At 41.6% G+C, this 12,335-nt stretch overlaps 1 long non-coding RNA gene across 4 annotated transcripts in view; it reads left to right on the top strand.

Moving 5' to 3' along the window:
- LOC149323076 (uncharacterized) overlaps positions 1-12,335 on the top strand; it is a 62,682-nt gene that overhangs the window by 21,258 nt on the left and 29,089 nt on the right. For 3 of the 4 annotated variants that reach the window (XR_016272381.1, XR_016272382.1, XR_016272380.1), the window contains exon 2: positions 24-93. The exons of the other annotated variant lie outside the window; for it this stretch is intronic. This is a non-coding gene — a long non-coding RNA (uncharacterized LOC149323076). The remainder of the gene's footprint in view (positions 1-23; positions 94-12,335) is intronic. 4 annotated transcript variants of the gene reach the window in all.

Genomic DNA, 12,335 nt, shown 5'->3' with positions numbered 1-12,335 from the left:
AGTCTCTGTCTCTGTCCTCACAGGTTCATCAGGTGAGGATGTAGGGGAGACCCTTCCCACTGTCTGCTCCTCAGCTGTGCAATTTTCTCCAAGGTATGCTCAACTGGCCCCCCTCTCTGTTCTCTTTTTGCTGGTAGGAAAATACCTTCTTATTCAAACAGGCCTCCACTCTTTACTTGGTTGGAGTAGAAGAATGCACATTGGGTGTGTTGTTTTGTATATGTAATATGCAGTTTATTGTTATTGCCTTTGAGTTGACCCTGACTCATGGTAACCCTGTGAATGAGACATTTTCAAGACCCCCCATCCTCAACACTCTTCTCCAGCACTATATCTCAAATGAGTTAATTTTTCTCCTGTCTGCTTTCTTCACTGTCCAGCTCTCGCACTTGTACATAGTGATGAGGAATACCATGGCTAAACATACCTGGATCCCTAAGCCACTCTTCATAGGCCATGATTTTCAGACATTTCATTTTTTGAAAAATCTTGCCAAGAAAACCCTAGGATAGAGTAACCTTGAAGGCACATAACAAAAACTAACAGATCACTATCTGACCCTGTTCTGGGACTTGGAGGCTGCCTGGAATACACATCCAACACAAAATGGAACCAAGATCCAGACGGCAGAACTTAAGGAGTGTATCTCAATTTTCTTATAACCCCAGATAAAGTGAGGGCATGCAAAAGTGGGGTGAATGCAACTCTTAACCTGTGGGGTTGCTAGTACAACTGAGCCCATCCTGACTGAAGCAACAGAGCCTAGAAGACTTACTCTTTTGGACTACAATTCCCACAACTGACAGTAAGGGCTGTTCGACAGTGGAACACACTCCCTCGGAGTGTGGTGGAGTCTCCCTCCTTGGAAGTCTTTAAACAGTCGCTGGATGGCCATCTGTTGGGGATGCTTTGATTGAGAGTTCCTGCATGGCAGGGGTTGGACTGGATAGCCCTTGCTATCTCTTCCAACTCTATGATTCTAACTACACTGCCAGAATCCCCATCAACTCTGGCTGGGGGTTCTGAGGGCTGTAGTTCAAATATCAGGCTTCCCAAACTTTTATGAAATACATCTTCAACAATGATCTCGCTTATCTTCTTGAAAACCTTCCTCAGCCAGAAGCCTGAAACTAGTTTTCCTTAGTTCTTCTAATTGTGACTTTTCAATGAAGTAAAAACAAGCTGATTTGTAGCTACATGCAGGAGGGTTTATAGCGCTTCAGTTAATCTTGCAGAGGCCTATTACTATAACATTCTGCTTTGGATAGCCCAAAGCACACACTCCTACTGCTGCTGAGATTTAATAGAGAAAATGTTTTCAAGAAGAGGGAAGAGCTGTGTGCTAACTTCCTTTCTAAGATTAGAGGCACAGCAGTAGTAGGCAAGACTGAGACAAAGTCTTCACAGACAATAGAAGTGCCATAAGTACAGTATAGCAAAGCCAGGAGGCTGTGTAAAGTGCAGTCAGTCCTGTATATCCAAAGATTTTTTATCCACAAATTCAACCATCCACAGTTTAAAAATATGTTAAAAATATATAAATTCCAAAAAGCAGATTTTGATTTTGCCATTTTATATAAGGAACAACCCTCTTATTATTCCATTGTATATAATGGGACTTGGGGAACCAAACCCCAGCTGATACCAAGGCCCACTATATGTTAGACATAAATATGATCAGGGCTGTATGCACACACATAAAAATGAAACAGATATCCTGAATCGTCTAGCAAGGAAGATCTGGATTTTTCAGCTTCCAAGAGCCACACAAATTTGTATGCACTTGCATACTTGCAGCATGTGTATGCCATCCTTTTTCTTTCTGTTCATGAGAAGGGGCAGTGAATTACACAGTTGCGGTTATATGTTGCTCTTTTTCTGCCTCTACTTGAAAAGAGACAGTGAATTATACTGAAGCCAGCCCCCAGCAGCTGTTGTTTAATTTCTGACTTGGGATTTTACCAGGTGAAGACCCACACTTTACGCCTAGCATCATAGGAACTAGAAAGGTAGTTGATTTGGGGGACTTTGGCATGCAAAAACATGTTCTCTTTGGAGGTTGACTATTTAAAACCTGTATTTTGAAGCCTGTTTTCCTTCACTTTTTCCTCACATATTTTCCCTTCTGTGCTGTAGTTTGAACTGATGAGGTACCATAACTAAGGCTGACCATACGTACCATTTTAAATGAGACAGTCCCATTTTCTTTCATATTTCCAGACTGTCCCGGCATTTTAATATAAATGTCAATTTTGTCCCATTTTCAAGGGAAAATGCTCTGTTGTATTGCTTGAAATTGTGGTTGTCAAAAAAAAAAGTGTCATAGAGTGTGAGAAGTTTCATGATAAGATGTTGAAAGACCTAAGTTTGCTGCATAAGATTACTTCATTGGAGAAATATTCATGTTATGATTGGGGTGAAATACAGTCCCCCTCTACATCTACCTAAATTTTTGTCTGAGTTCTATCACTGAAGAATAATTGTTAGCTCAGTATGTTCATGCAATAAAACTTTTGTTTTTAGTATCTTGTATCTACTTTTTCATAAATAAGGAATGTTACATAACCCCATCACATTTTTGTCATTCCAATGTTCAGTTTTTGTCTCAAGGAAATATATAGCATACTCCTGCCTGCCCTTTGCCCTTCACCCCACAATGGGAGAAAGAGTAGAAAACACACATTGGCTTGATCCTCCTTTGTCTGGCTTTAAGCTTCCTCTGTTGGTTGAGGTTTTCCACTATAGTTCTAAATTCTAAGCCAGCTTCAAAATCTGGAATGAGGGCCAGCTCTACACATAATGTGGGAGATCCTTTTTGCAGGTGGTGGGGATCTTGAAAAGGGGGGTGCAAACTGGACTGAATCGGTGAAGCTGTTTACTGTATATACGCATGTAAAAGTCTAGAAATTTTAGTCCAAAAAAATTGACCCCAGAAACCTAGATTGACTTATCCATGGGTCAATGTAAGTGCTATGCTTAAACTCTTATCACAAAAGCAACCATTCCCTTCTTTGAGAGGTGAGACCTTAGTCCATCCCAGGAACATCTAAAAGAAGGACCAACACCCCTCTACTCTCTTCACTACAACACCTCTTCTGACCTTTTTGATTTCTTGAATAGGAAAATGGTGGCAATGGCATTTAGTGGCACAGTCATGTTTGCCAGAAGTTTGGAAACTCTTTGGCATTATTTTCCTTTGATTTGTCCTTTATATCCTTTGTTACATACCCCCAAGTTTTATCCTTGACTTATCCATGGGTCATATAAAAAAAACCAGTAGGTGATTTTGGACAAGTCACACTCACTCAGCCTCAGTAATAGATTTGCCTTAGGGTCAGAAACTACTTGAAAACACACAATAAAATTTATAAAAGCTGTAATTGGTTATAAAAGCATCAATTGATCTTCTGTATTTGCTGTAATAATAATAAAATGAGGGCTGAAATAACCTAAAGGCACCAGATCTTGTCTGGTCTTGGAGGTTAAGCACATGTGTGCTGGGTTTCATCTGTGAAATGTTGGGGCATATGCTATGGTTGAATGAACACTTATAAATTTAATCTCTTGTAAATGCCATTATTATGGCCTCAAAACCTGCCCTTGACTTATACATGAGCTTGGCTTATAGATGAGTATGTACAGTAATGCTTGGTTCCACCATTTTCTCCATTCTCATTCCCTCCTAAACTACTGTTCACACACAAGCTTGACTTTCACAGATCTTTTGTGGTGCCTATTGTTTGTCCCCTGAGCACAGGGGACTTCCTATGACATAGCAGACTGATTTCCTCCTTATTCATTATCTGTCGGTAGTATAATTGTACAAACAGAGGCAGCTCTTCCTTAGATCTTTTCAACCTGGTACAGTTAGGAAATTGATCAAAGTGGAAAGCAAGCCCTTTCTTGTCTAATCAGTTTCACTAAGGAAGCCTTGAAATATAAACAAAGAAGGAAACACGCTTGAATGTGAGGGCAGAGAGAAGCTATTATGTGCTTTGTGTGTGATTATGTTATAAATTGAGTTTGGGGCCTGGTAGGGCCTAAATACCCTAAAGACACTAGATTCCATCTTATCTTGAAAGCTAAGCAGGGTCAGGCCTAGTTGTATGTTTTTAGATAACATTTTATTTTTATAAGCTGATTTTAAATAATTGTATTAGAATTTACTATGTACTGTTGAAGTGATACTGACTGTAATCCCACCTCTATCCGTCGGGAGAGGCGGGAAAATATAAATAAAATTTAGTAGTAGTAGTAGTAGTAGTAGTACTTGATTGGGAGACCACCAATGAATACCAGGTGCAGTAGGATATATTACAGAAGAAGGAACTGGCAAAATCACCTCAAAGTATTCCTAGCCTAAGAAAACCCTATGAAATTCATGGGGTCAGCATAAATCATCAGGCAACTTGAAGGCACATAAAGATACAGATACAGTTTGGGATTTCTATCCCAGTAGGGCGCAAATTTGCTTTGGGTTTTAATTCAGACTTAAAAGGCTCTATCCAAGATGCTGAATTCTATCCTCTTCCCCCTTCCAGTTTAAAATTCAAGCTAAAATTTGGATCAGATTCACCACCCAATGGCTGTGGAGGCCACCAGCTGCCATTGGCATCGAGTCTTTTATTAAAGGATCCCTGAGTGATAGATGTATGGAAAAGGACATACTCTCATTTAATTTAGTTAAAAATGTGTAAAATTATTTTCATACATGGTCATGAATAATGGAAGTATATGATTACTGTCATAGAATCGTAGAATCATAGAGTTGGAAGAGACCACAAGGACCATCCAGTCCAACCTCCTGCCAGGCAGGAAATTTAAATCAAAGCATCCCCAACAGATGGCCATCAAGCCTCTGTTTAAAGACCTCCAAGGAAGGAGACTCCACTACAGTCCAATGAAGAAGTGTGTTCCACTGTGGAACAGCCCTTACTGTCAGGAAGTTCCTCCTAACACTGAGGTGGAATCTCTTTTCCTGGAGCTTGCATCCATTGCTCCGGGTCCTGTTCTCTGGAGCAGCAGAAAACAAGCTTGCCCCCTCCTGAATATGACATCCCTTCAAGTATTTAAACAGGGCTATCATATCACCTCTTAACCTTTTCTTCTCCAAGCTAAACATCCCCAGCCCCCTAAGTCGTTCCTCATAGGACATGGTTTCCAGACTCTTCACCATTTTAGTCGCCCTCCTTTGGACACGCTCCAGTTTCTCAATGTCCTTTTTGAATTGTGGTGCCCAGAACTGGACACAGTATTCCAAGTGGGGCCTGACCCGAGCAGAATAGAGTGGGACTATTACTTCCCTTGATCTAGACACTATACTTCTATTGATGCAGCCTAAAATTGCATTGGCCTTGTTAGCTGCCGCATCGCACTGTTGACTCATGTTCAACTTGTGGTCTACTTGGACTCCCAGATCCCTTTCACACGTAGTTTCATTCAGCCAGGTGTCACCCATCCTATATCTGTGCATTTCATTTTTCTGCCCTAAGTGCAGTACCTTACATTTCTCTGTGTTGAAATTCATTTTGTTAGCTTTGGCCCAGCTTTCTAATCTATTAAGGTCATTTTGAATTTTGATCCTGTCCTCTGGGGTATTAGCTACTCCTCCTAGTTTGGTGTCATCTGCAAATTTGATAAGTATACTCCCAATTCTTTCATCCAAGTCATTGATAAAGATGTTGAATAGCACTGGGCCCAGATCATTTCTCTCCAGGATGAATTTGTTGAGCCCCCTTTGTCATTGCCACTCTCAATTTTTAAATTATTAGTGTTACACATGAGTCACAACAGCAGCTATAGCAACAATGGTTGTTATAAAGAACATGTGGGCATTGAAATCCACAGCATGAACTTCAGATCCTCATGCAACTGCAGCCATGCCTTCCTGGCTGTTGCAGATTATAGCTCAGCAGGCCTCGAAAACCTGCCAAATCAGATTGATCAAAGATTGTGATAAGTCTACATGCACACACGTGCACACACACACACACACACATCCACATACAAAAACTTCTTTCCACATTTACTTTGTTAACAATTTCTATCCAGAAAAGAGAGATATTACTTTTGTAAAGCCTCCCTGACTGGCTACTGAAAAACAACCTTGCAAGCAATTACGTATTTGAACCCAAAAGGGGCCATGAAAGAACATAAATAATGAGGAATGCAATATGAAAAGGGGTCAGTGCTGTTAATTGGCAGAGTGAAGCAAATGCCTCAGGCAACAAATGCTGTAGGCCAGAAGCAACAGAAAAACCCCATCTATTCCTCCTGACTTCTCCCTCAGGCATTCCTGCCCATTGAAAGGCCAAGCTGCTTATCGCATTCTGATATGTGCTATCCTGGGTCCTCCAAACCAGCCTGCAGCCTTTGATAGAGCAAAACATACTGTCATATTAACTGCTAGTCCAGTTGACTTCTATTTGTGGAATGGGAAGGGTGACATCTTGTTCTTTGCTTCAGGCAGAAAGCACCATGTCGTAATCTGGCCTTGGGTTAAAAATCTTTCCATTCATGTCCTTACTGACAGAGGGCAATTTTTGGGATGTTCTAGCAGGGCCTAGATGGTTGAAAGCCCAAGGACCTTTTGCTTAACAAGCAATTCATCTGCCACCTTCATTTTTTGTACTCCACTTTTTATCTTAGTTTAGTTGAGATCCCCATATTAATCAGAGGTGAGCACTGTATTGTGCTGAGCTGTATCATTCGAAGTATTTTGCAATTGTTTGGTCTTGAGTAGGCAAGACCCATTACCTTTACATCTCCTCAAGCAGCTGAATTAGAAATATTCCAGAAACCAAAACTTTTTTCATGGGTGGCTGAGATATGCCTTTGCTTTCTGATGGTTCAATGTACACAAACTTTGTTTCATGCACAAAATTACAGTGGACTCTTGGTATTTGCTGGGATTTGGTTCCAGGACCCATGTGGATACCAAAATCCATGGATGCTCAAATCCCTTTAAATACAATGATGTAATAAAATGATGTCCTTTATCTAACGAAGCAAAATCAAGGTTTGCTTTTTTAAATATATGTATATATTTTAATGTTTTCAAGCCATGAATGGTTGAATCAATAGATAAGGAAAAGTGGACGCTGAGGGCCAACTGTATTAAAATATTGTATACAATTACCTTCAGACTATGTGTATAAGGTTTATATGAAACATAAATGAGCTTTATGTTTAGACTTGGGTGCCATCCCCAAGAAATATCATTGTGGTTGTATATTCCAAAATCCAAAAAAATCCAAAATCCAAAAAACTTCTGGTTCCAAACGTTTTGGATATGGGAGACTTATATACAAATGTAGACAAATATACTGTTTCTTAATATAGAGATTATTACAATTAATAGCCACCAATAAATGTCTTCTCTTTGTCCTTTAAGCATAACAGAGAAAGGTTAGTCTCTTTTGTCACCTTAAGGATAGCTGACGATGACTGATGAAGATTAAGGAGGAGGAGAGATATCATCTTCCTCACCATCACCATCACCATCACCAGGCTCTTAGTGACTTAGTGAGAAAATGGAATGGGCAAAGAAAGCCCAGCAACTCTCTTTACCTTGAAACATGTTGTTTCCCATGACACTTTGTTATCCCTCCCACTGAGTAAATTCAGGCAAGCTGGCATGCCTCTGCTTTCCATTGTCTCCCTCACTGTTATGTTTTTTTGTTCTTGGTCTTCTGCTGCTCTTTGTTTTAATTCAGATCTTTGCAATTTTATTTTGGACTACAGCTCCCAGAATCACCCAGTGCCACTGCTCGTTGGGTAATGTTGGGAATTGTGGAGAGAGCTAGTGTTATGCAATGGTCTGAGTATTGGAAATCAGGGTTCGATTCCTCATTTGGCAATGACTTTGGGGGAGGCGCATACTCTCAGCCCTAGAAAATTCCATGATCGAAACAACAACAACAAGGGCAAAACTGGAACTTCCTAGTACTCTGCATGCATCTATAAGAAGTGCTTGCAGATGAGAGCTTCGGGGTGAGTTGCAGGGAAGTGAGCTAAATGTGAGGTCGGTCTGCTTCTAAAGAAAGTCTCCAGCAAAATGGCTCTTCCATTCATGTTGAGGATGGAGCAAGCTTGTTTTCTGCTGCACCAGAGACTAGGACCTGGAGCAATGAATTCAAACTACAGGAAAAGGGAGTCTACCTAAAGAACAGAAAGAACTTCCTGAAAGTAAGAGCTGTTTGACAGTGAAAAGTGGAAGAGCAGTCTCCTTCTTTCGAGGTTTTCAGATAGAGGACAGATGGCCATCTGGGGTGCTTTGATTGTGTGTTCCTGCATGGCAGAATGGGGTTGGACTGGATGGCCCTTGAGGTCTCTTCCAACGCTATGATTCTATGATCCCAGGTGGTGTGGGGAGGAAACTTAAGGAAGGAAGTAGGATCTGCTCCCTGGCTCCAAAGTCAGAGACGCTGCAGCTGGTTCCCCTTCTGTGATTCACTCTGCTGGGAATGGCAGCCAGGATCCTCCTACAGTGACACAAGAAGAAGGACAAAAAAAGTGGGCAGGGGGGTGGAATCAGAGCCCAGCAGCCCCAAGCGGCAAGAGTCAAGAGCAGTGACCTCAATGGCTCCTTCCCGCCTGTCAGAACAGATCCACATACTAGGATCTTTCTGCTGGAGGCTCTGGGCTGCCTGCATCCCCCGCCCGCTGCTTCTGCGGATCCATCTGCAGCCAGAGCTGCGTGCAGCAAGAGAGGAGGCCTGTACTCTTTGGAAGAGATGCTCCAGGCTCTGCAGATGGGGAAGTGATCCTAACCTGAGGAGGTTAGAAGCCTTAGGAAGAAGGGTCCAGAGAAGGAATAGGCCCTCTTTCAACCTCTGGCCTGGCCTGGCCTGCCAGCACCTTTCCTTTTGCTTCCTAGTGGGCCACAGCTGGGCTCCATTTGCCCTATTTTTAGAAGACGCCTGTGAATTTCTTAAGATGTCAGCTTCACTTTATCCATTCCCTTGTTTCTGTTCAGTTCTGTTTGCATAGATGGGAGAAACACGCAGCGCTGAATAATTCAATATTATACCGTGTTAGTTCTTTTTAAACTCTCCATCAAACCATATTTCCAGCATGCAGTAATTACTTTAATGGTGCAATGATTCCATGTGAAAATATTTGCATCAGTTAAGAATGGGCCTCCAAAATAAAATATGAAATCCAATCTTGTCTTATTAATGCTAGGCCAACTTGTATATACACAAATTTCAAATTGTACTCAGCTTTATTTTTAAAATTTTACAAGGATTTAATAAACGTAAAGCATGTTCATTAGTCTGATTCAGATGGCAATGCCTGTACGCTTGCTCAAGCCAATTGAATTCAGTGGGACTTAGCTTTTGAACAACCTGTCTCAAAATCCCTCTGCATAATAAATAATTCATACATGTCCTGATTTATATCTGTAAGTGCCCAACAGAGCTAAGGAACTCATTGAGCATGGAAACTGTTCCATGGGAGTGTCAGGAATGGAAGTCAGAGCCAAACCATGGTCAGTACACAGATAGAAGCACAGTAATTCAAAGAAGCAAACATGGTACTTTATCACATGCGGCATTTAAAAAGAAAAAAAGTGGCTTTGGAGATACTTATCTCACAATGACACTTCTTACCTATCGCTGCTGTGTTTCCAAAGCTGATGGGTAGGGTGTCCCGTTTCATTGACAGGGAAAACCTGTCAATGACCTTCTAATTGTGCAAGTCCCTGGTGCAAAATGTCGCTACCGGGGCATTTGTGATATTTGCAGTCAGTTGGTGTCAATGTCTCTTCCACTTCCTCCTCCCTCTTGCTCTTCCCAAGCAGTCTGTTTCCTTTTATTTATTTCCCCCTATTTTCTTTTTTTTAAAAACACTGTTAAATCACAGTAGCAAACCTCTGTAATTGCATGAAAAAGTGAAAATAACAGTAAAATATTAAAAACCCTAAAGTCCTGTTGGGTAAGGCATAGGGCAAGAAGGCATGTGGAAGAGAGCACAATGGCAGAAGCAGCCTGGGTTGCATGACTGAGAAGACCCGGAAAGGGGTATAATTCCATTTTCTTTAGTTAAGTGCAATTGCAGCGAGAACACAGGTTGTAAGGTAATGTACTAAGGAGCTACTTAGAAGAGAAGTCAGTGGAGCATGCCAAGGTCAGAAGATCAAGCAGAAATCCGGGGAGTGCTAAGAGCAGGGAGCCAGATGGGTGAAAGAGAGGTTGTCTCCAGCATTGGCTGCTGAAGCAGCATGCATCTATACCTGTAGTTGTGATGCTCCCTCACAAACTTGAAGTTGCTAAGGACAGATGAGTCCCAAGGTGACTTCTGTTGGAATCTTCCACTTTTCCTTGGTTGGGCTCCAGTGTTTTGTATCTTCAGACACCTTCTCTCCCAGAGGCTTAGAACAACTCTACCTTGGAGTCAGGCTCCAGTCCTGCACCCTCTGGTGGGAGTGGATCCACTCCAGAGGCCCCAGTTTTTGAATCAGCCTATCACTGTCAGCTAGTGCTGCAAAGTCTTCCTCCAAAATGACTGCCCTCCAAGGAGGATCCCTCCAGGCGAGACATGACAGTACATTCTGGAGAGTATAACACCAGAGCTGAAGCAAAAGAAGTATTACACATCCTATCATTCTGGTGGGTGGGCAAGAATTCTTCAGCATTCTAAATACCTCCCAAAACTACAACAATTCCATAGAATGTAGCCATTGCAGTGAAAGTGGTATCTGACTGCTATACTACCACAGTGCGGATAAACCCTTGGTAGCAAACCCAGGTTAGTATTTGGATGAGAGATTGCTAATAAAAACCAGGGGCTGTAGGCTACATTTCAGAGGAAAGAATTGACAAAACCACCCCAAACCACCCCTGAGTATTCCTTGCCTAAGAAAACCCTACGAGATTAATGGGGTCACCATGTACACACACACACACAGTGTGCAAAATGGCTGGCAAGTTCAAAGCTTGGCAGCTTTTACTAGTTCTGCCCTTGCAGCTTGAGAATGGTGGATAATACACCCGCTCTCCCTCCCTTTCTCTCTCACACACATTTTTTTTTAAAACACTGCCCTTCTTGGGAGTCCTAGTTTTCTAAGTGGAGAAAGCATCAGGAAGGAGACCCAGCGGGGGAAGGCCTCCCTGACAAAATGTCAGCACAAATGTTTCTTGAAAGCATATAAGGTTTGACAATATCCCTAGGCAGCCTGTTACATTATGGAACTGCTCATCCAGATGACAATTACCTCCCCCCATCTGTTAGCTAGTTTTGCTTTAGTTATACTGAGGCAGGATTGTCTACTCGCCATTTTGCTTCTTTTTTGTTTTTAAGGAAAGTATGTGCAATTCAATTCGGGTCTGAAAAGGGCTATGCACAACCAAGAACTGAATCTTTTTGAAGGGTTGTTGTGGCTGGACACAAATAATGATTTACATAGTGTAGCAGTTAAGGCAGCAGTGAGGAATCTATGGATGATTCCAGAATGGAGTGGACTCCCTTGGAGAGTGGTGGACTTTCCTTCTTTGAAAGTTTTAAAGCAGAGGTTGGACATCTATCTCTCAGGAGCACTGAGAGTGGGTTGGACTACTGTATATATTCATGTATAAATCTAGAAATTTTAGTCAAAAATAGACCCAAAAAACCTAGGTCAACTTATCCATGGGTCAATGTAAGTACTGTACCTTAACATTTATCAAAATAATAATAATAATAATAAACCATCCCCTTCTCTGAATAGAGTGTTAAATGCAATAGCATAGTCTGTCCTCGGAGAACCTAAAAGAAGCACTGACCCCTCTGGTCTGGTGCCACTTCTGACCTTTTTTAATGCCTGGGCAGGAAAGTGGTGGCAGTAGTAGCTCTTTGATGCTTCCCCTCAAAGGTGTACCAAGAGGAATTGGGCTTTCAGTAGTAAGAAGGATTTGTCAACTTTTCTGGGTTAAAATCATGCAAAGTTGTCACATTAAATAGTTTTCTGTGGGTTTTTCGGGCTATGTGGCCATGTTCTAGAAGATTTCCTTCCAGATGCTGGTGAAATGTCAGGAAGAAAATCTTCTAGAACATGGCCACATAACCTGAAAACTCCACAAAAAACTATGGATGACGGCCATGAAAGGCTTCGACTTTACATTGTCACATTAAAGCCAAAGGCTATAATTACTGCTAACATAATCACATTATTTTCCTTTGCCTTTTCATCCTTTTTGACATATGTGTGTTTTTTCTTAGCCTCAGCTGTGCCTGGTCACCTCCCCTACATATCATACAGCCACCATTTATTATAGTTCCCTCCTCATCCATCCAGCCTTTGGGTGAGCAGAAACAGTCATGCTAGAATTGTGTAAGTTCTTTAGCATCATTTT

This window comes from Sceloporus occidentalis, unplaced genomic scaffold (genome assembly GCF_023333645.1).
Source record: "Sceloporus occidentalis isolate IW3139 unplaced genomic scaffold, rSceOcc1.0.p SCAF_1, whole genome shotgun sequence".
NCBI lineage: Eukaryota > Metazoa > Chordata > Lepidosauria > Squamata > Phrynosomatidae > Sceloporus > Sceloporus occidentalis.
Note: the sequence above shows the minus strand (reverse complement) of the source record. Positions and strands in the feature narration are given on the sequence as shown.